This window comes from Trachypithecus francoisi, unplaced genomic scaffold (genome assembly GCF_009764315.1).
Source record: "Trachypithecus francoisi isolate TF-2019V2 unplaced genomic scaffold, Tfra_2.0 Lachesis_group0, whole genome shotgun sequence".
NCBI lineage: Eukaryota > Metazoa > Chordata > Mammalia > Primates > Cercopithecidae > Trachypithecus > Trachypithecus francoisi.
In genome coordinates this window covers 138,240,801-138,267,905 of record NW_022681453.1, presented here as the reverse complement: position 1 = coordinate 138,267,905, position 27,105 = coordinate 138,240,801, and the positions used below count along the sequence as shown (strand labels likewise).

Below are 27,105 nucleotides of genomic sequence, written 5' to 3'. Positions count from 1 at the left end.
AGGAGCTTGCTGAGTCAGATACTCCTCGAGGGCACCCAGGGGAAAGTTGGCCTGGGACTACCACATGCCCCCGTGGGGGCCCTTCCTCAGGAACCATGTGGTCACCTGCTCCTCCCCCATGTTTTGGGAAGACATAGAGAGGACAGCTCTGGGACCTGCCAAGGCCAGTCTCTGAGCCCTGACCCTTCAGTGACCGTGGATTTGGCTAAATCCATCTATCAGAGCCTGCAGGGCCTCATTCACTCACTAACATACAAGCCCGTAATTCTGGAGGGCCTTCTGTGGGCCAGGACCTGTTCTGTGGCCCAGGACTGCGGCATGCTGGTGCAAACTCCTGCAATGATAGATAAAGACACTGAGGCCGAGGCAAAGCCCAGGTCTCTTCTGGCCAGAGCATCCCTCCCTGCCTCATAGCTCCCCTTGGAAGAGGCCTGCACCAGGAGAACCATCTCCTCCATTCTCCATTTTCTTTCTCTCAACTCTAAATTCTCATTTAAAAAAAATAATAATAAATACATATATAATATATACAATAATAAATATATATATATATATATATATATATATATGCCTGGCCATTTATTTATTTATTTATTTATGGATATATTTGGCTGGGCATGGTGGCTCATGCCTGTAATCCCAGCACTTTGGGAGGCCGAGGCAGGCAGATTTCTTGAGTCCAGGAGGTCAAGACCAGCCTGGGCAACATGGCAAAACCTCATCTCTACAAAAACACACAAAAATTAGCCAGGCGTGGTGGCTCACACCTGTAGTCCCAGCTGCTCGGAGGCCTGAGACAGGAGGATTGCTTGAGCCCAGAAAGTTGAGGTTTCAATGAGCTGTGTTTGCGCCACTGCACTCCAGCCTGGGTGACTGCCTGGCTTCAACCACAGGTAGAAACAAAGTGAGACCCTGTCTCAAAGGAAAAAAAAAAAAGGTTTTTTTTGTAAACAGATTGAGGTGAAGCCAAACTCCATGGGCTACATTTAACTTGTGTTCTCTTCCTGTGGAAATAGAGAATTCTGGGCTTGGTCCTGCTCAGGTCCCACTCCTGTAAGCAGACACTTCTGTGCTTCTGCCCTAGGTCCCTGGTGATTAGGCCTCTGGGTGACTTCTCTGAGGCTCCCAGGGATCATTTGCCTGAACCAGGCCGGGGACTTGTGATAGTCTCAGAGCAGGGAGGCATTGCTCCCAGTCTGGGGGTAGGAGGGGACCCATCCCATCTCTGAGGGTGCAATTGTTTCTGTGAGTATAAGAAGCTTTAATTGAAGCAAACCATCAGATTGGTGTGAACAGCTCACAAATCACAACAGGAAATGAATTACACTGTTGAGAACAAATGCTATGGAAATTTTCTTCACAAAATGCAGAGAGAGAATGGTATATCCTGCTAGATATTTGTACCAAATGGTTAGATGTGGAAATAATTAGCTAATTTCGGTTAAGTTTTGAGTCTCGTGTTTGTTTTTCTTTTATTCTAATGTAACTCTCTTTAGTATAATGGCTTGGTATGTATATATAAATGTGTCTGAAAGGCTGCAGTTTAGGAGCTCCTCCTCTTAGCAGTTTCTCTTTTATTCTGCAATCAAGAGGCAGCGATATGTCCAACTGTCCCTTGTAATTGGCTTCACCCCATAATTTCATCACGTCCCCCACTGCCAAGGGGATATGATTCTTGCACCTCACATGCGGACCTTCTTGGATCCTCTCTGTGCCATTTTTACAGCCCAATACATGAAATTTGCACTATTTTTAACAAAATGCTGTTTCATTTCACATTTTCTAGGATGGGTTAAGAAAAAAAAAGATTGTTAATTTTATGTATTCTTTCATTTATCTATTTATTTATTTTATTTGTTTCTGTCTTGGTTTGGGTCCTCTCCAATACAGCCTGAAACACTGGCTTAGGTGCAGGCAAATTTTTGAAAGGTGATTCCAGGGAGTAAAAGTGAGCAAGTGGGGGACTGAGACAAGAGAAGGAAGAAAAGTCAATAAAGGGCGAGTTATTGAAGCAAATCAAAGCTAGTTATTGCCATGGTCCCCAGAAGCTCAATCTCTCTGGGGGCTCTCTGAGGAACTGTGTAGAATGCTCTCAAAACTGTCCCCCTGAATAGGAGGCTGGGGCATTTCCATGCCAATTCCCATCCTGCTTTGACTGAGGGTTTCTCTGGGGGATGTCAACTCCCCCACTCTTCTGGGCTATACTTGTGTTGATTGTCCTGGTGGCTTTGCAGAAAGCCCTGAGGCAGGAAAATGGAGAGAAGCTCAACATTGCTTTACTTAGTTCATTACGGGATTAGTTCATCTGGGTTACAAGCTGAAGTCAAAAGGTAGAAATGCATCTGCTACAATATTCCTCATTCGAAAGAAAAAGAAAGAAGAAAAAGAAAAAAACACCCAGGTTTGCAGTGGTGTACACAAATGCCTATGGTACAGGAGATAAAATATGTGAAGAAATTGGGCAATGAAGGGAGAAAATAATAGAACAAAAATTCCCTGAGGACTTCTTAGCAGTCAATGCAAGGAGAGAAACAGATTAGTTGTACAATTTAGTGTCCACAAAACAAAAGCAAACTGTTGCTCAGGCAAACATAACCTTCCCCATGGTCCTCAGAGCAAAGGCACAGTGTCACTGTGCTGACATTGACATTCCAATGGTGAATGCAGTGACCACTCCTCTCTCTGTCTGATGTCATCACAGTCTGATGGTGGAAGAATTAGTCCTCAAAACAACAAACAGCATAATATTCTCAAACTCATTGTTTGGACAGGACTCTTTCAAATAAGTAACAGGAGCCTAATTCAACTCAGCCTTAGCAGGTAGGGACATTTGTTGGCTTGTGTGCTTTGATAGGCAGGAGTGAACTGACTCAGGCAAAGAAGGGGCCAGGGGTTCACATGTTCTTACCAGGATTCAGTCTCTGTCTATCCAGATACAGAAGGTATTAATGGACAGGTCACATCTCTGCAGACAGACACAGGCAGTTTCTGTGATCCACACGCTCTTCCACCAGAATGACATAGGATGGAAAGAGGAAAGCTGAGCAGGACAATGCAGCAGATGTCCCCTGTACCCACTGTAACCTTCCAGGGTCCAGGTTGACTTCAATACTCAGAGGTTGGGAATGACATAATGTGGTTCTCACCATGCACAATAATTTAAGATGATTTTTGAAATTATCCAAGTGATATAAACAAACCCCTGTTTGCTTAAACAAATGGATGAAATCCACTATAGTAAGGGAAGGGGTATGGCAGAGCAGGAAGAGATACCCTTGTGTAGAAATGTAAAATTGAGGTGGGAAGAAAAGTTAGTATACACGGCAATAAAGACATTGCCATTGACCCTACCTTCATCAGGAAAGCATACATGAAAGATTTTCTTAATGGAAGAGAGGGCTTAAGTTGATTCAGACTTCCATTTATTTCTGTCTCCTTTTTGAGCATTGATCCAAATTTGGATTTTGCAAGACAGCTGGCTATGCTGTGGACTTTCCTAGACAACTTTGGCACAGGGAGAAAGAAATTGATATATTTAGAATTAAAGTCTGCTAAGGTCCTAGAGACTTAGGTTTTGTTTATTTTCTCTTGTTTTAATGACTTTTTGGTAGCTGTTGTTGCATTGTTATATTTGCGGTTCATTGGTGCCCCATCGTACCAATATACATGATAAGATAAATACATTAGAGCAATATTAATAAAGATGAGTAGTTATGGTAGAGTAAGATAATAGTGGCTGCAAACTTAGAAGGAAGGGTGTGGTTTAATTCCATAAGAAATAGTAAGCTATGTATACTTGACATGAAAAATGTTCAACAGTCAGTATCTGTAACGCGGGTACATCACAGCCCTCAGGACCCTCCAGTGTCCTTATCCAGCCATGGAATGGCAGTCCCCTGCTTGGCTGGCTCATGGGCACTATCTCTTTAATTTCTTACAGAGAAAATATCTCTAAAGCATGGAGTTCTTTGAGTGAGGCACCTTAAACTGTCAGAAGAGAACAGCCCTGACTGATCTCTAAGTTTTGAATGACATCAACTCTACCCAGATTACTGGGGAAACAGCAGAACTATTTCCTCAGCAGGTTTTAAGGGAATTTGTTTAGACAGATCCAGGAAATACAATTTGATAACTCAGGGTTTATCTCACCTTCCACTGTCAAATTGGAATCTTTCCTAGAGTGAGAAATGCAGTCAAGAATTGCAGTGCGAGTTAAAGTATATAGCTGCATTGGCAGGAATTTCTCATTTCTCACTGACTGTTAGGAAGCAGACAGCTCTGAGAAAGAGGAGAAGGGGCAGAGGAACCCCCTTTGCAGTCCCTCTTACATTGTCTTTGGGATCTGAACATAGATTAGGTGATCCTCTTTCTCTAATATAGTCTATAAAACTTGTGTTTTTATGTCAGCTCGACCTTTGCTTTTAAGTGTGACCCACAGACGAGCAGCATCAGCATCACATGGAAGCTGGATAGAAATGCAGATCCTGGACCTCCCCTCACCCTTCCTGAATCAGAAGCTGCCTTTTAACAAGATGCTCTAGTGATGAGTGGCACATTGAAGTTTGAGAAACTCTGGTCTTGAGAAATCAGTTTATTGAAGTCATTAGAGATAGAGCCCATTTCAGGTAGGGGTTGATGCTTAATATTGCCCATCATTAGCTCCATAGCCTTGAACACCTTTCTTTGTTCCAGACATTGTGCCAGGCAGTGGGGTACCTTAGCCAGCAAAAACCAGCCCTTCCCCTCAAGGAGGTTATAATCAGAGAAGCAAATGGGTCATTGCAAATCAGTGCAATAAGTTTCCTGATAAGAGCAAAAGTCAAATGCTATGGGAAGATAAGAGGTATGCAACCCAGTCTTAAGGGCAGAAATAGCTTCCCAAAAGTGATATTTAAGGCTGAAAGCAGTGGCTCATGTCTGTAATCCCAGCATGTTGGAAGGCCAAGGTGGGCAAATTACTTGAGCCCAGGAGTTTGAGACAAGTCTGGGCAATATAGTGAGACCTTGTCTCTACAAAGAATTAAAAAAGAAAAAAAATTAGACAGGTATGGTGACACATGCCTGTAGTCCCAGCTACTTGGGAGGCTGAGGTGGGAGGATCTGTCTTGCATCCTGGAGGTTGAGGCTACAGTGAGCCATGATTGTGCCACTGCACCCCAGGTTGGGTGACAGAGTGAACCCCTATCTCAAAATACGTACATACATACATACATAAAATTTTTAAAAATCCTTTAAAAAAGAAGTGATCTTTGAGCTGAAGCCTGAACAGACAGCCATGGTTTTTCAACTAAGAAATGTGATAGGGGGTGGCAAGGGAAACTGGTGCACATTCAGCAAAGCGATGGGAACAGAAGCCACCTTGATTGCGTTGAGGAAAGATGGGAGGTGAGGATGTGGAAAGCGTTTACAGTTTAAGACTTTCTTAATGTTTGGCTCTGAGGAGCAGCTGGAGAGGATTAACATGGGTTGTAGAAGGATTTATTTTTTCAGATGGAAGCGATCTGATTATGCTATAAATACTGATGGGAAAGAACCAACGGGGTGGAGTAGGGGATAACAGAGTGGAGGAGATTCCTGGAAGCTGAGAGAGAAGAGATCCAGAGCACAGCGGGGTGGGCCTGGTCTTAGCCCAATAATCACTGGGCTCCTGTATTTTACCAAGGTGGAAGGAGTAGAGGATGGAAATGATGCATGCCTGTTTATAACTTCAGCGGCAGAAAGTCAAAGGACCTCTCTGTAACCTGATAATAACTTTCCCTAGAGTGAGTATCTACTGTTCAGCTGGGTAGGGGAGTATGGGAAGGAAAAGGATAATTTACAGAAGGAAATCGAGAAATCAAGGGCCTGAAGTTCCTGATGAGGCTGAAGAACCAGGAAGAGTAGGAGCCGCTGAGTGACACGTTCTCTTTCTTTATGGAACCTGTCAGCTCTGTGCATCTTTGCATGTTAGTGTGCCAGTGACCTGCTATCAACCCAGTATGCTAGCCCTTGTCCCTTACAAAGGTATTACTATTTTTTTTTACAAGACAAACATTTTATTTCAAAAGAGGCAAACCAGAGATATGTCTCAAAATCAAACCAAGTAGACTACTGACCATTATTCCTTTGTATAGGTGCCATTCATCTGGCTGGCACTTCCTGGCACCAAAACCAGCATCTAGGGAGTCTCTGTGGGTTCCCATGGTGTCCCTGAGAACATGGTATCCTCTGTTCTTCATAAGCACTGTTTACATGGAAAGGGCTGCAGTACTACTGGGAGCATCCCAACAGCATAGCCCAAGTCAAACTCGGTCTGGGGAGTGGTTCACACCCCCTGTCCTCCTGTCCAGGCCTTCAGGGCTGTGTACCATTCCCAACACCTCCTTAGTGTCTGCTCACTTTCTCTCATGGCATTAACACCTTCTGCGTTAAATGTGACAGCTAGCTGACAACAACCTCACTTTCTGACTAGACTGCAAGCTCCCGGGAAAAGGACCACGTCCCTTCCATCGTTGTGGCTCCAGTAGTGAGATCACAGGACTTTGCCTGGAACGTGTGCTCCATAAAGATTTGTTGACACAAATAGAATGCCCTGTCCCCAGCTGTTGGCCAGGGACTATGGTTGTCTGATTCCTGAATGGGAATACAACCATTGCCTGGATATCACTCTCTGCCCTCTTCTCCATTTGATGTAGTCCCCTCAAGTATTAGAGAATCCACAGAAAGAGATAGTGGCATCCACACTTGTTTATCGGCTTTGCAAAATGAAGCAGTTTTGTAGTTGTAAGATGGTACCTTGCCATCATTTTTATTGGAAATGGTGACAAGAAAGCAGTGATGAACTCGCAATGCTGCTCTGGAGCTGTGGGATTTCCTTTGTGATTGATGGTGTGGCCACTTTTCCTGTTGCTGTCAAGTGTTGCTTGGCCTTTGGCTGCAGGAATTATTGGAGTAGGAGGGGTTAGGAGGACCATGTCTGAGGTCACTTGGATTTATCAACATGGATTGCCAGCAGGAAGCTGGTCAGTCTCATGATCAAGAGAGATGATTTCGCCGGGCGCGGTGGCTCAAGCCTGTAATCCCAGCACTTTGGGAGGCCGAGGCGGGCGGATCACGAGGTCAGGAGATCGAGACCATCCCGGCTAACCTGGTGAAACCCCGTCTCTACTAAAAAAATACAAAAAAAACTAGCCGGGCGACGTGGCGGGCGCCTGTAGTCCCAGCTACTCGGGAGGCTGAGGCAGGAGAATGGCGTAAACCCGGGAGACGGAGCTTGCAGTGAGCTGAGATCTGGCCACTGCACTCCAGCCTGGGCGACAGAGCGAGACTCCGTCTCAAAAAAAAAAAAAAGAACAAAAAAAAAACAAAGAGAGATGATTTCCTCCACACAATTACCACACAGCTCCACCCCACTACTCCTGCTGCACTCAGTGGCTCCCTAAGCCCTGATATGGGTTCTGACCAGGCACACTGAGCCACAAGGGCATGCCATAATGGAAAGTGGGCTTATTGGTGACAATAAACTTCCACTTGGAGAAAAGATCGACTACAGAAAATGTAATTACCTTTGAATCCACCAGTTCTGCAAATTTGTGTAAGATCACATAGGACTGGGCTGATTTGCTTTCACGATAGCTATGAAGGAAAGGTTTGCTAACAAAACAAATAGATTAGACAAAAATGCAAATGGCATATTCTGATATCTTAAGGGGTCATTTTTCAAGCCCTTTCGCAAGGCTTACGTAAATCCACAGTGAATTAGAATATTTATTGAAGTGGTTGGTGTTTAACTTTGTTTTCATAGATAAGGAATCTTTCTTTTGCTCTTTCTTTCTCTCTCTCTCTCTCTCTGTCTCTCTCATTCTGTCTATCTTATGCACAACTCTAACAGCTGTAGCCAAAGAAAGAGGAATTCTTTGAGGTGGTTGGGTGGGACCCGGCAGGCTTAGATTCTCCTAACAATCTCATTCTTCTTGCACTGCAGTGTTAGCCCCTTAAGAACCTCCACAGGGACCTGTGATATCAGGGAGGCCAGTTTAAAAGCCACCATTGTGAGAGGAAGGGGCTTTATTTGTAGCTGTTTGATAAGCAGTTAGAGGTACTGTGCATGCTTTGTAGAAATAAGATTGCTTCTGAACAAAACATTCTCTAATCATGGCTGTTCATTCACCACAAACTTGGTTCTCATTAAAATAGTTCTTTCAATTAGCCCAAACAATTGTTTGGAGTGCTTCAAATAGAACACGTATGGAGGAGAGGTGAGCAAAACATACTAACTGGGCTGCAGGTGATCACACACTTTTGAAGAAGAGCAGTGGAATGAAGGGCAGAGGTTACCTGGGGCTGTGTCTGTGTCAGGAAAGGAGGCAGGAAGGGAATAGGGGAACACAGAGTTAGGAGGTGTGAAATGATTATTCTTAGGAGCGTATGTGATACACTCTCAAATGTGCTCAGTCCCCCAGGGGTATGGAGCAATGTTGCCAGGAATGGCAGCTGCCAGCAGGCCTGTGCCATGTGCCTCCTGGAGGTTGATCTAGATGACATGGTCTCAAGGCTGGCGATTGAATCAACAAGGAAGTAAAACTGCCTTTGCAAAAATTATAACTGAGGAAATTCTGATATTGAAAGAGATCAGACCTAACCGATTCCAACTTGCTTCTAATTTTTAGGTTGTCCTTGTTTATTCCTGGGCGTAGGCCAATCTAACCTTGAGAAGGAATTCAGTTTGTGGTTTGATTCTGAAACAAAATTGATAATAGCCCTTTCCCCAAAAGACCCTCTTCTTGCCTGGGGACAAGTCTGCCTTTGTTGGACTAACAAATTAGCTACAAGATTAGAAATTATCATTTAGGGGTCATGCAGCCTTCGGCTGCAAGAGTCTGAACCTCCTCAAATTGCTCCTGGGGATAACATCACTATCATAAAATCTAAAATCAGTGCTTGAGATATTTTGCAGACCCTGCACTAGATGGATCAGCTGACACCACCCAGATCAGTAATCTGGCTCAACCAGTTCTGCCAGCCCACCCAGGAACAAAAGACAGCAAGAAAACCTCACTTCTATCCCCTATGATTCCATCTGCAACCTGCCAATCAGCACCCCCACTTCCCAAGCCCCTACCCACCAAATTATCTTTAAAAACTCTGATCACTGAATGCTTGGGAAGACTTATTTATTTATTTATTTAGAGACGGAGTCTTGCTCTATTGCCCAGGCTGGAGTACAGTGGCATGATCCTCAGCTCACTGCAACCTCTACCTCCCAGGTTCAATCAATTCTCCTGCCTCAGTCTCCCAAATGGCTGAGATTACAGGCGTGTGCTACTAAGCCTGTCTAATTTTTATATTTTTAGTAGAGACGGGATTTCACCATGTTGGCCAGGCTGGTCTCGAACTCCTGACCTCAAGTGATCTGCCCGCCTCAGACTCCCAAAATGTTGGGATTACAGGGGTGAGCCACAGGACCTGGCCTCGGAGATACTGATTTGAGTAATAAAACTTTAGTCTCCCGCACAGCTGGCTCTGTGTGAATTACTGTTTCTCCATTGCAATTCCCCTGTCTTGATAAATAGGCTCTGCCTAGGCAGCAGGCAAGATGAGGCCACTGGGTGGCTACAGAAGTGCCTTCAGCCAAGGAGCTATGGCTTATGCATACCTATGCTTGGATCAGCCACCCAAGCTGGAATGCCAGGCAGCAAAGAAAGGGTCTGGTTGCTCTGATCCTGGTTTAAGGATCATAAAGGCCACTGTGAGGGGAAGCCTGACCAGCATTCTGAAGCACCTGACTGTGGCCAAAGTTGCCAGGCCCTCTGAGGGTTGCTGACCCTCGAGTCTTCCTGTGACCACCATGATTGGCCTCTGATATATTCTGGGACACTCCTGGCTCAAGTGGTCAAAGATGCTTAAGGGTTTGCACTATTGAGCTAACTCTCTCATTCTGAGTATTTGTGTATCCTCCCCTTAAGAGTGGGACATATGGCCTATTCCTTCTGTTTCCCCAGGAAACATTGTGTTAGGTGTTAGATGTATGTTTGAGGATGAATGGAAGAGAGGGTGAGAAGTAAGCCAAGAGGGCAGGGGAAGGCATCAAGCTCTGTGATTCTAGTCCTTAAGCAATGGCTAGCCTCGTGGGCTGCCTTGAGAACCAGCATGCTCCGTGTTTCCCACAGGCCAGCCATCCCCATCAGCCCCAGGCTTTGTGATCACCCTGTTGCCTTGCACAACCTCACCCCCACCAAAGCAAGGCAGCAGCAAGTGTTCAAGATTCCCTTGCCAGAAAGCTGCAACTCTCACAGCACTTTCTTTCCATTAATTTGGAACTCTATTCTGGAAATTTCCAATGTGCACAAAGGTAGACAGAATAGTATAATGAAATCTCATGTACACATTACTCAAATATCAACATTTTGCTAATATTGTTTTATCTATATCCCACTTTCTTCACTGAAATATTTAAAAGTAAATCTCAGCTACTTCATTTCTGTGTATTAAATAGATAGATAGATAAACTTTCATGTTTAACATATCCATAATATATTATCACTAAGATTATCTAATGAACTATCTTTGTTCAAATTTCCCAGATTATCTCAAAAAAAATTTTATAGTTGGTTTGATTGAATCATGATCCAAATGAATTCCATGCACTGTTTTTTAAAATATATCTCAAGTTTCTTTTAACCCATGTCTTTTCTCACATTTTCATTGCCGTTTATGTACACGCATACCTCACTTTATTGTTCTTTGCTTTACTGTATTTTCAAGATTATTACACTTGCTACAAATTGAAGGTTTGTAGTAACCCTGAGACGAACAAGCCTATTTGTGTCGTTTTTCAACAGCATATTTTGTGTCTCTGTGTCATATTTTGGTAATTCTTGCAATATTTCAAACTTTTTCATTATTATATCTGTCATGGTGATTTGTGATCAGTGATCTTTGATGTTACTGTTGATACTATTTTGGGGTGCCATGAACCACACCCGTAGAATAGGGTAATCTCAATGTATAACTCTTGTGTGTGTTCTGTCAGCTCCATTGACCAGCTGTTCCTCCATCTCTCTTCCTTCTTTGGGCCTCTCTATTCCCTAAGACACAATATTGAAATTAGACCAATCAATAACCCTATAGTAGCCACTAAGCATTCATTTGAAAGGAAGAGTCATATGTGTCCCACTTTAAATCAAAACCTAGAAATAATTAAATTTAGTGAGGAAGGCGCATCAAGATAGGCCAAAAGCCAAAATAGGGCAAAAACTAGGCTTCTTGCACCAGTTAGCCAAGTGGTGAATATAAAGGAAAAGTTCTTGAAGGAAATTAAAAGTGCTACTTCAGTGAACATATGAATGATAAGAAAGTGAAGCAGAGATTTGCTGATATGAAGCAAGTTTTAGTGGTCTGAAAGAAAGATCAAAACAACCACAACATTCCCGTAAGTTGAAACCTAATCCAGAGCAAGCCTAACTCTCTTCAATTCTACGAAGGGGGTGAGGAAGCTGTGAAAGAAAAACTTGACGCTGGCAGAGGTTGGTTCATGAGGTTTAAGAAAGTAAGTCATCACCACATCATAAAGTGTAAAGGGAAAAAGCAAGGGTTACTGCAAAGCTGCAGCAAGTTATCCAGACGATCTAGCTAAGATCGTTGATGAAGGTGGCTCCACTGAACAACAGATTTTCAGAGTAAACAAAACAATGTTCCATTGGAAGAAGATGTCATCTAGGGCTTTCATAGCTAGAGAGGAGAAGTTAGGGCCTGGTTTTAAAGTTTCAAAGGACAGACTGATGCTCTTGTTAGGAGCTAATGCAGCTGGTGACATGAAGTTGAAGCCAGTACTCGTTTACCATTCTGAAAATCCTGGGGCCCTTAAGAGTTATGCTAAATCTACTCTGCCTATGCTTTATAAATGGAACAGCAAAACCTACATGACAGCACATCTATTTATTGCACGGTTTACTGAATATTTGAAGCTCCCTGTTGAGACCTATGAATCAGAAAAAAAGATTTCTTCCAAAATATTACCACTCATTGTCAATGCATCTGGTCACCCAAGAACTCTGATGGAGATGTACAGGGACATGAAGGTTGTTTTCATGCCTGCTAACACAGCATCCATTCTGCAGCCCATGGATCAAGAATTTTGACTTTCAAGTCTTATTACTTAAGAAATACATTTCATAAGGTTATAGCTGCCATAGATAGTGATTCCTCTGATGAATCTGGACAAAGTAAATTGAGTCTTCTGGAAAGCATTCGCCATCCTAGATGGCATTAAGACCATTTGTAATTTATAGGAGGAGGTCAAAATATCAACATTAACAGGAGTTTGGAGGAAGTCAATTCCAACCTTTATGAATGACTTTGAGGATTTCAAACCTTCAGTGAAGGAAGTAACTGCAGAGGTGGTCGAAATAGCAAAAAAGAACTAGACTGAGCACAGTGGCTTACGACCGTAATCCTAGTACTTTGGGAGGCTGAGGTGGGAGGATTGCTTAAGCCCAAGAGTTCCTAGGCAATATAGTGAGACCCTGTCTCTATTTAAAAAAAAGAAAGAAAGAAAAAGAAGAAGAAATAGCAAGAGAACTAGAAGTGAAGCCTGAAGATGTGACTGAATTGCTGCAATTTCATGATTAAAGTTGAATAAATGAGGAGTTGCTGCTTATGCATGAGCCAAGAAAGTGGTTTCTTGGGATAAAATCTGCTTATGGTAGCTGGGTACAGTGACTCACACCAGTAGTCCCAGCACTTTGGGAGGCCTAGGTGGATGGACCACAAGGTCAGGAGTTCAAGACCTAGCCTGGCCAACACTCCAGCCTGGGCAACAGAGAGAGACCCCATTTCAAAAAAAAAAAAAAAAAAAAGAATCTGCTTATGGTGAAGATGCTGTGAATATTACTGCGATGACAACAGTGATTTAGAATGTTTAGAACTGAGAATATTCCATAAACTTAGTTGATGAGGAATTGGCAGGGGTTGATAGGATTGATTCCAATTTTGAAAGAAGTTCTACTGTGGTAAAATGCTATCAAGCAGCATCACATGCTACAGATAAATCTTTTGTGAAAGGAAGAGTCAACCGATGCAGCAAATTCCCTTGCTGTCTGATTTTAAGAAATAACCATAGCTACCCCAGCTTTCAGTAACCACCACCCTGATCAGTCAGTAGCCATCAACACTGAGGCAAGACCCTCCACCAGCAAAAAGAAGATGACTCACTGAAGGCCCAGATGATCATGAGCACTTTTTTTTTTTTTAGCAATAAAGCATTTTAAGATTAATGTATGTACTTTTTATTTTTATTTATTTATTTATTTATTTATTTATTTATTTATTTGAGATGGAGTCTTGCTCTGTCACCCAGGCTGGAGTGCAGTGGCACAATCTCGGCTCACTGCAACCTCCGCCTCCCGGGTTCAAGCGATTCTCCTGCCTCAGCCTCCAGAGTAGCTGGGACTACAGGTGTGCACCACCATGCTCTGCTAATTTTTGTATTTTTAGTAGAGACAGGGTTTCACCATGTTGGCCAGGCTTATCTCAAACTGCTGACCTCAGGTGATCCACCTGCCTTGACCTCCCAAAGTGTGGGGATTACAGGCATGAGCCACCACGCCCAGCCTGTATGTACTTTTTAGACAATGCTTTTGCATACCTAATAGACTGTAATGTAGTGGAAACATAATTTTTATATACCCTTGGAAACAAAAGATTTTGTGTGACTGGCTTTATTGCAAGGGTGTGGAACTGACCCCACAGCATCTCTGAAGTATGCCTGTATTAAAGGAGTCAAGTTCTCTGTCCCATAGAATTCCTCATATTCTGGCTCTGGCTTCTTTCTTCCTTATAATGTTTTTTAGCATGTTCCTCAATCTCTTGAATTTCCTGTAAACTGGTAGTTAGATCTAGATGTATGATTAAATCCAGGCTTAATTATTTCTGGAAAGAACACTGCTTAGGGAATGCTGTGTTCTTACTAATTTGAGGAGACACCTAATACTCACATCTTCTTAGCTCACGGTAAATGCATACTTACTAAATGCATGCTATCGTTTTTCTTAAATTTAACATACTTTTCTTGAATTACAATCTGGCCACACTTGAAGCTTCCTACTATTGACTTTATGTTTTATCCCAAAACTGTCATGAACCACAGGGTACTCCAAGCAGCTGACCCCTCTGGGAGATCAGCAGGTACAACACAGGAGGTTATTCCTGAAGTTCCATTTGTTGTCTCTAATTATCATTATACCCAGTTGTTGATTTTTAACCTCTCAAGTAGAGATCAAGTTATGCCTGGGATAAAACAGTCCACGGCATCGGCCAGGTACTGTGTTCCATGCTAGTCCTCAGAGCTCCGAGGAGTCAGGCATGTTCTTACAAAGCAAAGCAATCACTTTCACAGGTCTCAGTTATTGATACTGACAAACCATTTGTAAGTTTGCAGGTATTATTTAACAGAAACTCCCAGGTGCATCTAAGCAAGTTTGCATAAATTGATTAAACCATAATTCTCAGCTGCAATAATATTAATCATTGTCCTGGAGCTCACAATGATGGTTCTAGGAATTCAATCTGAAATGTCCTCCATGCTACCAGGACTTTCATTGGTGAAATTTAGGCATTTGCTTGAGGGCTGTGGCATCTCAAAGCAACTACCAACAACCAAGTAATTGTGAGATTAGTCCCAGGTTCTGCTTGCCTCCTTTCTTCCTTTCTACGCAGGAGCCAGGGAGGTAATTTTCATTGGCTAAGGAAAGTTAACCCAACTACTCAAATTAAATGGATGCAGTTCTCGCAATCAAGGGCTTAAAATAAACATGTAGTCTCAGTTGTTCTATTGTGGAGACCCATCTTGAGAAAACATGATCCATTCACAGAGGAGGATGGGACAGCCTCTTCTAGGTCCAATTTTGAATTTCATGAAGATTCCCTTGGGAACCTGGAGCCACTAAGGAAGCGGAGCTATCAGGTCCTGGAAGTGAATGTTTGCAAGGCACACTGATGTTAGAACATCTTTGTAGAAGAAATTGGTGCGATTTACTTTACTCACAGAGTCATACTTGATATGAACCACGGGCTTTGCATGGGCAGGGGTCAACCAAGAGCAAACTTCTGAAGGAGGGCCACATTGCCAAACTTCTGAAGGAGGGCCACATTGCCACAATCAGCTGATTAAAACTCAGGTGGGTTTTCAAAGCCTCGCTCCGGGTCAGGTTATCTTTGCATCTGTTTTTCTGCTACCATTAGAGGAATAACAGCAGCCTACTTTGGAGGAAAAAAAAAAGATTGGAAAAGCATAGTGAGAGCATTTACCAACACTGTATTCATATTTCTCTGAGCCCTGGGGCTCTGGACCACCGCAGAGAAAAGTTTTGTTTAACCTTTCCATGATGGGAAAACACTCATCCCTAATGCCAGCTCTCCACCTTCCAGCCGAGTCAAACTGCAGTAGGGGGAAATTGCTAGGGAAGCCAGCTTTGCAACAGTGAACAAATGTCTTTGTGAGAGAAGAAGGCTGCTCTGAGCAGTGGCTAATGGGGCTGCTTAGTGGAATTTTTTTCCCTTTTGAACCAAACTGAGCCTTGCTCCTTTCTGGCAGGCATACAGGCCCACTCTTCCAAGTACGCAGGAAAGTTCTGTTTTGACAAGCACACACATTCTTTTTCAGAAAGCCACAGAGGCAAACGCCTTTGTTGCAGACAGACCAACTCCCTTCCAGCCCAGGAGGTGAAAACCCTTTCATGAGCCACATAATGGGAGCAGCAGTTGTGCTTGCTTATACAGTTCCCGAAAAGTACATAACTTCCATTATGTAGCTTCCACATACGGAATGTACTTCCCCTCACAAACCCAAACGCTAGCAGGGCTGTTTGTCCGGCACTGGGCCTGGCAAGGAGCAGGAGGTTGGCAGGACTCATGAGGCATTTTTCTGTTGGGCTTTGGTTTCCTGGCCAGTTGAACTCAGTCCAATTATTGTCCCAAAGTTCTGCCAGATAAAACAAGGAGAGAGCTTTTCTAGATGCCTGGTCTTGGGACTAAGAGATGGGGGAGGGAAGGTGCAAGCTGAATGGGGATGGGGTGGGGCACACACAAGGCCAGGGCTCAGGAGTCTCCTTTCCAAGCAAGGGCTCCGACTCCGCCCTGTGGAATGTGCAGCAGCCTCCAGAGACCTTGCCCTTCGGGTGAATGCCTGGTACTCAGGCCATTCTCCCTCTGGCATGGGGCCTGATCTTAGCATCGTTTGTGATGGAAAGTCAAATTTCCTGGAACATGGGGTTAACTTTTCAGCAGACTAATCCCATTTGCAATATAGTGTACAGTATTCTGAGCAGAATTGGCCCTATCCAGCAGCAGTCTAGAAGGCTGCTTCCTTGAGATGGTATCAGTAACAGTGCAAGATACTGTCCACTTCCAAAGTGTCTCCCTTTACTGCCCTTCCATTGCGCTTGACCTTCCTACTGTTGGAACCAGTATTTAAAAGTCACTAAAGGCAGTGTCTTCAGAAAGTTCTATTTAAATGCATGTATTAAATTCATAATTATGCCCACATTAAGATGCATAAATACCATGTAAGCAGATTACAAATATATGTAGGCTTAACCCTTATGGGCCCAGTGATTACTCCCCAACCCTCCTTCCTAAGGAACGGTTGCATCTTTTTGACAGAAGAGGTTGACGATAAATGTCTGCTCTGGAATCTCTTCTCACATTGCCCTGGTTCCATCTTTATCTTACTTCCTTCAACAGTCCATGAAGGGGCTTTTCCCAAATCAGTATAAACAGACTCACATTGGATTGATCATTTTCTTGTGTCTGAGCTAGGTTGCTAAATATAGAAGTTGTTCAATGTCCAGTATTTAAAATATGGAGACTTTCTGTCTTGATTACAATTCAGCAATTCTATTTCTGTTGCTCTGTTATTTTGGTACCTAAGTGTGATTGCATAAATCTGTGAAATGTCGGAAATTCAGGAGGAGCTCATTTTTCCTGAAATATAAGTGCACTCTGGTTTTGCTTTTTGAAAAATGTCTTTGAAGGTTCCCTATACAAAGTGCCTGTGTCCAGCCCTGCAGAGGTGGTGGCAGGGTGGAGGGGCTTGAGCCTCCTTGATGATAAGCAGGACAAGGAATATCATCCAGGCTGCCAATTGCCAACAGGATTCTGATCATTCAAGGCCCTTACCCCTGTGGTCACTTTAGGTCTTCCACTATTGAATGGCCCTCTGGTTCTAGCAATTTTTCTCTGACCACAAATTGTGGCTTTGCAAATGTTCAATGTTTGTTTAATTCCATGAAGTTTAGGTCACACGTGTTGTCTTGTTGTCTCCCAATTTTCTCAAACCTAACCTGAAGAGTAATGCAGACCTAGGACGTGGGAATCCGTGCAGGGAGGAAGGCCTGGGATTCTAAGGCCTGGGATTCTATTTCTATATAAATGTGTAGAGCAGGAACTGTAAAAAAGTCATTCAGATTGGGTAACCCAGGAAAACATCACTAAAGAAGTAGCACTGAGGCTGAGGCCTGAATGAAGAGAAAGAGGAGGCCCCATGAGAAGTGGGAGAAAGAGCCTATAGGTAAAGGGAAGAGCAAAAGTGAAGGTCCTGACTTAGAAACGAGCTGCAGGCATCATACAACCAAGGCCTGGTCACTGTGTCTATGGCTGCAAGAAAGGGGGAGAATGGCATGCATGGGACAAGGACGCTCAGAGTAAAGTGTTTGAAACTATTGGGAAAGAATTCAGAAAGCCTTGGAGGGTTTTAAACAGGGAGAATGATGCTATCCAAACTACATCTTTAAAAGTCCACTCTGGCAGCCATGTAGGAAGACAAGTAAGGACCACGGCCTAAACCAAGACAAGAGACAGTGGTGGAAAAGATGCTGAGAGCCCCAGGCAGATCTCAGAGACATTTTGGAAATTTAATTGGCAGGATTTGGTAATGGGCTGGATATGACCCCAGAATCCCAGGCTCTGCCTGGTCCCAGTCCACTGTCTTTACCTGAACTTTATCACCTCTTTGGGATCCTTCAGAAGCCCCTAGAAGCTGAGTCAGGCATTGCCACCCAGCTCCTGAATTAATCCAGACCACTTAGCACTTGTGCACACCTGCTGTTCCTGAGTCTCAGCTTTATCGAGGCCTTGAAACCTCTCTTTTTTTCCTCTACTCCCCTGGTTACCATTGTGTTCCTAGAGCTTCCATATGTCAGGCTTCACTCTGACACCTGCTACAGGGTGATCCACAATGTGGTTCTTGCTATTCACCCTTATGGCTTTATTCTGCGGGTACAATGCATCCCCCACCCTGTCCCAGCATCTACAGGCCTAACTGGCTGGGTCTGCCCCTCACCAACCCCTTTTCCCCAGTCATGTGTGGTCCTGAGAAGCTGCCCAGCTTTCTAAGAATGCCTCTTTTATTGGGACATTATACTTCTAGCCATTGACTAGGCCTGCTCCTACCTGGATATGCCTCTTAGATCCATGTCTCACTGACCTCCTGTTTCTAAGATTCAACCCTTCTTGGGAACTCTTGCTTGTTTCATGGCCTAGATGAGATCCTATCTGCCTGTTCCTCTTCTATGGCACCACTAACTAGAATCAAAATGAAGCTGCTATGTCCCCTTGGACTGTTAGCTTCTTCTGTCTCAGGTGGCAGACAGAGCTAATGGCAGGGAGGCCACTATCTGGCCCTGTCTTGGCCAGACCAAAGTTCTTCCTATGTAGTGAGATCCCGGCCTGTCACTTTGCCACACCCACCAAGTCACAACCGTGAGAGCACTATGCAATGAACACGCCTAGGTAAATGTGCCTATACAGGCTGATTCTTGTGCATAAACATGTATACGTGTAGGTATATGTTTCTTCATAGAAGTCTACAAGGACACTACTTCTTATAATTATTTTAATTCATCCGAGGCCATATATGTAAGGATTAAAATTCAGATATGTAGGGAGACCCTCATTATTGGGTATAATCATGAACTGATCACAAGATGATACCTCCCTGAATTGGTCCCGCTCTAATCTTGCTTTTATCTTCCTGCACAGCATTATTCAGGTAGGCCTTCCTTTAAAAAAAAGAAAATAGGACAAGATCATTGCAGAAAAGCATACCTAACTCCCATAGTTTACCACCTCTTCAAAGCTGATTCTTTCCTTGGTTCATCTATCTTTTTCTTATGATTCATAATTCCTTACTTTTTATATCAGTCACCTATGGTCACAATAGTTCTGCATGAGGTACAATCTCAAAATATAGTGGCTTAGAATAATAAACATCCATTCACTTTACTGGTCTGTGTGTTGGTAATTTGGGCAGAGGTGGCTGAGCGGTCCTGGTCTCAGAATTCTTTCACATTCCTGGTAACTGACTGTTGGTTGATCTTGGCTGAGATGACTCTGGTGACTCGCCTGTTCCCACGTTGTGTGTCCCATTCTCCAGGAGCCAGGCTGGGCATGTTGTCATGGTGATGACAGAAGGCAAGAACAGAAATGTAAATGGAAACACGAGCATTTGTTTGTGTCACATCTACTAACCTCCCATTGGATAAAGCAAGTCACATGGCTTTTAATGAAAGAGTTAAAGCTTTGACAACACTTCTAGAGGCTTCCATAGTCAAGAATTTTGAGATTTAGCTGAGTAAAATGGCAGAGTCAAAAGAGTAAGCCATGAGATGGAATGTCTTAGGAAGACTGCAGTAATACATTTTAAAAGCTTCAAGCCAGGGAGATCTTAGCTTGCAGAAATCCTCACCCCACCATTTGACAAATAAATAAATAAATAAATATAAAGCCCAGAGGGGTTCAAGTGCATTTTCAAAGTGAGAGAGATGGAGCTAGAACAAGAACACAAGTGTTTTACTCAGCCCAGTGTTCTTTCTGTTGCCTGAAGTTTCTCTGGCCATTCTGATCTTTGTTTTCATTTTCCTATCATCCAACTGTGTGAGAATAAATTGGTCTCAGTACTCTGTTTTCTTAATTCCTAGTAGAAGCTGAAGGCATTGCTTTTCTCCTGGGAACCCTGTTTGGTGCTGACTGATTGGAGGTGTCTCTCCTAGATTTGCAGAGGGAGCAAGGTTTTAATTCCTGGAAAATTTAAAACAATTTTATCTTTGCTACTCTACTGAACTTCTCCTGAGCTCGCCTTTCCTTATCTCCTTCCTCTCCCAGCTGCCAGGTAATTTGATCTGGATCTGTCTTATCAGTCCTAGGCCAGCAAGCAGGTGATGAATGTGGGGCTGGGGAGGCAGCTGTCTCTTCTTTGAGGCCACTGGCATTTCTGGAAGAGACTCTATGTGTAGCAGTTGCTGGAAATGGAGGTGAAACTCATTCCCACACTCTTTAGTCTAAGGCGTGTACTGTTTCTTTTTGTTTTTTGTTTTTTGTCTTTGCTTCCAACTCACTTAGAGGTGAATCTTTCTTCTTGAGAGTTCTTGGCATTCATGGGGCTTTACAGTGGTCTGGTCATTGAGGTTCCCTACCAGAGGACAGAATTTCCCTGGCTTAACCCTGGTTGATCTTAAAATAATAGCTCACACTTATAAATCATATTCAGAGCCTTGAATTGAACTAGAGTGTAAAATAGTGCAGCAGATGGATTATTCAACCTTCTGAAAGAGAAGCCTTAATGGTACCATGGTGGTGCTGCCCCAGGTAACCTGGATAGGTCTTATGCTTCAGATGTGAGATTAAAGGATCAAGGGGAAGCTGTTGAGTCATGGCATCTGACCCACTTAAACCTGTTAGACTGTCTTCAAGAATCTGATATGTCCTTTGAGAGGAATCATCTCTGAGTTGTATCTCTTCTGCATGGCTACAGGGAGAAAGCCTGCTATATTTACTGGAATAAAAAAGGAAGCACAGAAAATGGAATCTAGACAAACGGATATCTGGACCCAGCTGGACAAAGTCCTATGATGTTAAAGCCACCAGTCTGACTCTGTAGGACACTGTCGCTACCACATCCCAAAAGGAAATGTACCCAGCCTGCCTACTTGACACCTCAGCATCCCTCCCAGGGGAAAGAGCTATGCCTTAGGGGTGTGATGTCACAAACAAGTCAACCATCATTTAGGGGCATCATTTCAAGGTTTCCCCTCTCTGCTTCTCAGCTTACTTTCCCTCTGCTGCTGTCACCAGGCTGTCAGCATCCAAATTAGCACAGGGCCCCAACCCAAGCAAGCATCAACTGGATTGTCAGCCCAGTGAATGACCCACCCTGGGGAACTGCTGTTACTCCCTGCCTCGGCTGTCACCTTCCTGTGGCCTTCCTCTTTGCCCAGGCATGCAGAGCCACGAAAACAGCAGTAAGCTTCACCCTGAGAAAGAAAAAGCTGTGTGTAAGGTCAGGTAACACAGGACCAGAGAAAGCTCTCCCTTCCCCCGTCCCACAGACACATCTTATCCTCGCCCCAAGTTAAGGACCTCTCAGTCCAGCCACAGTAGCAATCCTGGGATGGCAGGAAAACATTCAGCCTGGAAACCACAAGCTCTGTAGCACAGCAGCCAGCACCAGTGAAGGACATGGAGTTAAACTGAAAAGGAATTTGAATGACAAAGTGACATTATGTCCATCTCCCTAATGATGGGACAAGTTAGTCTTCTGTCATTGGCAAGCAGGGCCAGATCTGTATTTAAAAGCTATTTCTCATGGTTTTAAGTCACCAGCTCAGCTCAATACCTAAAACAAAGAGAATGAATTATGGAACAGGATGAGGGGAGCTTGTTAATTTTCCTCCTGATGCACTGTGAAATGAAAGCTTTATTCTAAGAATTGTATATCCTCAGGGCTCTCTCTGCAGAGACGCTGACAAATTCAAATGTCCTTACTGTTTTCTTTGCCCCTTACTTTATGGCTTTTTCTGTACACATTTATAAAGTATGTATATTTCATGGTATGTCTGTGTCTATAGGACTCAGGGAGTTCAAGTCTGTGATTCTCTTTAGGGCTTCCTTGACAATAAGGAGTGCTTAGGTGATGTTATTGATGAATAAACACACACACACACACACACACACACACACAATTAGAATTTGTGTCCAACCTGTCTGTATGTTATAGAGAGATCCATGCAGGCTGCTTGCTATTGTCCGCAGTAGTGAGCTATAGCCCATCTCCAATTGGAACCCAATGAAATAATCATAATAATTTTGCCTTCATGTATCCACCTTTCATCAGGGAGGATGAAAGGACTTCACAAACTCTGGGTTCTTCTTTGATCTAGGCGCCTATCTGGTACACCAATCTCCATTGTGTATTCTGCCCTCACCCTGCAGATGGGCCTCCCATTGACAGTAATTGAACTTCCATATGCAGAGCAGCCAAAAGGCTGGTCTGGCCAGAGAGCCTTCTGCCAGCTGCCAGGAGGGAGAGGGCTGCTTCCAGAAGGGACTTGGGTTGCTGTTCTGCATCTGCAACAGGGGGCAGGGATTATAAACGTGGGGAAAGAAGCAAGTAATTCTTAAGCTGCAACTTCAGTTTTGAGAGAGGGGTGCTTAATAGGAGGTGGAGGAACATTCTAGGTAATGTGATAAAATAAATCTCCAGAATGTGGGTGTTGCCTAAGGCTCTGCTCTTCACTATCTTCTCTTCCATATCCAGACTTTAGCTATTAGCTTTATGGGAAGGACTCTGAAATATGTATCCCAGGCTCAAACTCTCTCTTAGGTCTAGCCAGGCACCTCTAGCTGTCTCCTGGGCATTTCCATCCACATATTTCACTGGAACATCAATTGCAACTTCAACCAAATATAATACATGATTCTTCCTCCTCCTTCACTCTCAAATAGCTCCCTTCCCTGACTTTCCTACTTGTAGTCACTGATGTTATAGCTACAAGTAATTTAGCCAATATCTGTGTTCTTGTGGAGCTTGCATTTTAGAGAGGGGTGAGAGAATCCAATAAACAAGCAGTAAATGAAGAAGAGAAACAGCAGGAAATGACAGTTTAGGTGGTTATGGATTAGGGGTATGGACCCATTTGGACTGAGTGACCAACATTGGCTTCTCCAGGGAGGCGATCAGGGAGGAAACTATTCCAGGTACAGGGAACAGCAAGCACCAAAGCCCTGAGGGAGCCAAGGCCCCAAACAGAAAAGATGCTGAGCTTCTGGAGCATGATAACAGGAGAGTGGGAGGAGATGAGGTTAGCGAGGTGGCCAGTGATTAGATGAGGTGAGGCTTTGGCAATGGGTTACAGAATTTGGAATCTAAGCCAAGTGCTGTCCAAAGCCAGGCAGGGTTTCCAGCAGCAGCTTATGGGAGCTGATGTCCATCAGAAGCACCTCTCAGCTGAGATTTTGAGTCACTTCGACTCTTCTCTGTATCACACACCTCTCTCTACACAGGCAGTGTCTAATGGGGAAAGAGAGAAAGGTTTTGGTAACCCTCCAACTCCCTTTGCTTCTCCCCTCCAGGGTCCCGGACAGAGTTTTCTGTGTTCAAAAGAACTAGCAGCCAAACAGAAAATAAAGCATCCTTTTTGTGATCGCTGGGAAAGGACAAGATACCCTTCAGGCTGAATGTGGCTTAGGCTAGCAGACTAAAGCTTAGTTTCCCAATTTTCCTGAGAATTTAGATCTTTGGACCCACCTGCTCAGGCATGTTTGTTGTTGGAGGGGGTGAAAATGGGTGGTCTCATGGAGAGTGGTTGCTACACCCATCTCCCAGCTGCTGAGAGTGTTGTCTGCTAAGGAAATCACAGCTGCCTTCAGAGAATCACCCTCGGGAGGTTCCCCACCTTCCCAGCAGGGGCCGCATGCAATCCACGACTGGCATAGGGTACAAAAGGCAGGCCCCTTACCACTAGGTGAGACAATTCTGTGGTACAGTTCAAGCTCCAGAGCTCCTGTGGGAACAGGTCCAAGAAGTGTCCAGCTGAGACCCCAACCTTGCTCTGTCCTCTACTGCACCTGGCTTACCTTCCCCTCTTCTCCTGAGAGCATTTTCTCAACAGACATGTGCACTTCATCACCTTCTCAGGATCTGCTTCTAGGGAATGCAATCTAAGACAAGTGGAGATAGAGCCAGACTTTTTAAGGAGCCCTGACAAATCTCTGCAAAATTTCCAGTCACTTATCCCTTTTAAATTCATTCATTTATTCAACAAACACATTGAAACATGTTTTGTACACTCTGGCACACAAGAAATCAGGTGGGCACAGCCTATTCTCTCATAGAGCTTCATCCAGGAGAAAAGGCAGACATCAAACCGGTAAATGCATTCATTTGCGTGCATCGTGTTGAGAGTAGTCTTCATCATTTAACAGGGACTGTTTGCCTCCAAGTCCCTGTTTCTAAGACGATGAAGGAACAGGAGTAAGCCTGGACACCAGGGCCTTTCTTCTGCTTTGGGAGCTGCTGAGATGTAGCTGGGATCTCTTTGTGTCTCTGCTGGGCTGACACTCACCAGTGAGCCAAGAAGGGAGGGGCGGCTAAAGGCGTGAGGACCCCGAAGGAGACCCCTTGCAAGTGCTCACTCCTCCTTTTACTAATTATTTTGTTTTTTGAAAAGCTTGCCCTGTTTAGTCTGTCAGGAAGCCTTCCTGCCCACAGGGGATATGGCTGCCTCCCAGGAGAATCTGGCCGGGATTTATACCACCCAGCCCACAAAATCCTGAACAACTCGGGACCAGCCCATGCTATTGTGAGCTGAGAGTCACTCTTCAGTTCTCATGATTGCAGGTAAATAAATGTTCCAGCCATCCTGAGCTCTCACATGGACACTACCTGCCAAGGAATTTCTGCCCCCAGGACCCATGACTACATTGCTGGGCTGAGACTTTCTTGCATTCATAGAGTTCCCCTGTTCCAATGGCCACTAGTCAGCTCCCATTGCCTTTGTTTCCTGCTTGAAAGAGGTAGAAGAGAACTGCTGGCTGATGCTTGTTTAACTCACTGCGAAGGTTGCAGTTTAAGGAAGATCTCCCTCAAAGGCAGCCACATTCCAGCCTCCTCTATAAGTGCTTACTAATGGAAGAGATAATTTGGGGTCAGGGCCAGCTTCGTGGGCCTCTGACCTGTGCAATTACACAGGACTCCACACTTAGAAGGGCCCTACTCTTGGTTTAATGTTCTGCTGTTGCTGTCTTGAAATTCTTAATAATTTCTAAACAAGGGTCCCTACCTTTTCATCTTACCTTAGGCCCCACAGATTATGTAGCTAGTCTGGTTTGGGATCATGCATCAAGAGTTGTTGCAGGTTGCCTGCCAAGAGGCAGAGAGAAATGTAAAACTTCCCCGGGATCTCTTTCACCCCAGGATGCTGGTGAATTCTAAAGGCACAGGGGCTGATTTCTGCAGTTAAAAAGTGTCTCTGGGCAGAGTATATTCACAGTACAAAACCATCAGACTGTACAAAGCCCAACATGGTGGACAGTTGCTGACTGTCAGGGTAGCTGCAGAGGAAGAATGGAGACGTAAGAGCAGGAAAAATCTGCTTGATTGTGAACAGAACTAGATCTGTCTTTTCTTGGTCTGACAGATGTTTGGAGCTGATCATTTTTCTTAGGAAGCATCTGGGGGCTCCTTGAAGGTGTCCTGCTGGCCCTTCACTGGGTGTTTCCTTCATCCTGATAGATGCTTCTCTCTTCCAGGAGTCAGTTGAGGCCTCTTCCACAGCCCCTAGAAATCCAGCATCTCCCCTCAGCTCCTGGGGCCCCTGTTGAGATGAACCCAAGCAAATCCCACTCTGTTCCTCTCTCCTGCAGGGTCCACCTCCACCCAGCCCCACCCCCTCAACCTTGAAACCATGGGCCATTTCATCTATAGCAGTTGCACCGTAAGACACTGATCTTTCCTTCCATACTTTCAAATGCAGGCAATGCATTTCACAGTTTTCTGAGTGATCCCATGGAGGCCTCCTTGCTAAACCTGAGGCAAAGACGGCACTCCCTACCTCCTTCCCACGGGTGGAGTGGGAAGCTTACGACATGACCACAGCTTTCTCTGAAAAATGAATACACCACACATACTCACACACATGTTCAAAATTCTCTCCTTCTCTCTGTCTCTTCTGTTTTTTATTCTCAGAGTACGTAAGAGGGGACTTAGAAGTTATGAAACCAGTTCCTCACAATTTTCCTTATAATTTTTGCATGAGAGATCTGGCTTTGGAATTCCATACTATTGTGTTTCATTATGTCTGTGGAAACTTCAATATTAACACCTTAGTACAGGTGCCAGGCCCTGGGTTAAGCACCATAAGTTGAGTCATATATTATTCACACAACTCTGTAAAGTTTACAAAGCAGCTCACGTGCCCTGCCTCATCTGGCTGTCCCCACTGCCCAGCAGAGTGAATCTATTGAGATTCGGGAGGCTGTGTGGTTTGCTCTTGTCACTCAGCTTGTGAATGGAAGGGCTGAGGTGGAGACTTCTTCCTAGATCTCCCACTGCTGACTGTGGGCTTTGCCTTGGCACTTCTGCCCAAGAAACACACAGGGATGTTGGTGACTATTACATGAAGCAGCCACTGGTTAGCACTCTACCACATATGGAGATTATATTAGTTTGCTCTCACTCTGCCAATAAAGACATACCTTACAAAGGAAAGAAGTTTGGCCAGTTGCGGTGGCTCATGCCTGTAATCCCAGCACTTTGAGAGGCCGAGGCAGACGGATCACCTGAGGTCGGGAGTTCGAGACCAGCCTGACCAACATGGAGAAACCCCATCTCTACTCAAAATACAAAATTAGCTGGGTGTGGTGGCACATGCCTGTAATCCCAGATACTCAGGAGACTGAGGCAGGAGAATCGCTTGAATCTGGAAGGCGGAGGTTGCAGTGAGCCTAGATCTTGCCATTGCACTCCAGCCTGGTCAACAAGAGCAAAACTCCATCTCAAAAAAAAAAAAAAAGAAGTTTGATTGACTCACAGTTCCACATGGCTGGGGAAGCCTCGCAATCATGGTAGAAGGCAAATGAGGAGCAAAGTCAATGTCTTACATGATGGCAGGCAAGAACATGTGCAGGGGAGCTGCCCTTTTAAAACCATCAGATCTCGTGAGACTTATTTATTATCATGAGAACAGCACAGGAAAGATCTGCCACATGACTCAATTACCTCCCACCAGGTCCCTCCCATGACAGGTGGGAATTATGGGAGCTACAGTTCAAGTTAAGATTTGAGTGGGGACACAG

The 27,105-nt window shown here is 44.3% G+C and overlaps 1 long non-coding RNA gene across 1 annotated transcript in view; it reads right to left on the bottom strand.

Moving 5' to 3' along the window:
* Positions 1–21,091: 21,091 nt before the first annotated feature.
* The window catches only part of LOC117083936, a 102,855-nt gene continuing 96,841 nt past the window's right edge, over positions 21,092–27,105 (bottom strand). Inside the window, exon 3 of the long non-coding RNA XR_004437257.1 lies at positions 21,092–21,284. This is a non-coding gene — a long non-coding RNA (uncharacterized LOC117083936). The remainder of the gene's footprint in view (positions 21,285–27,105) is intronic.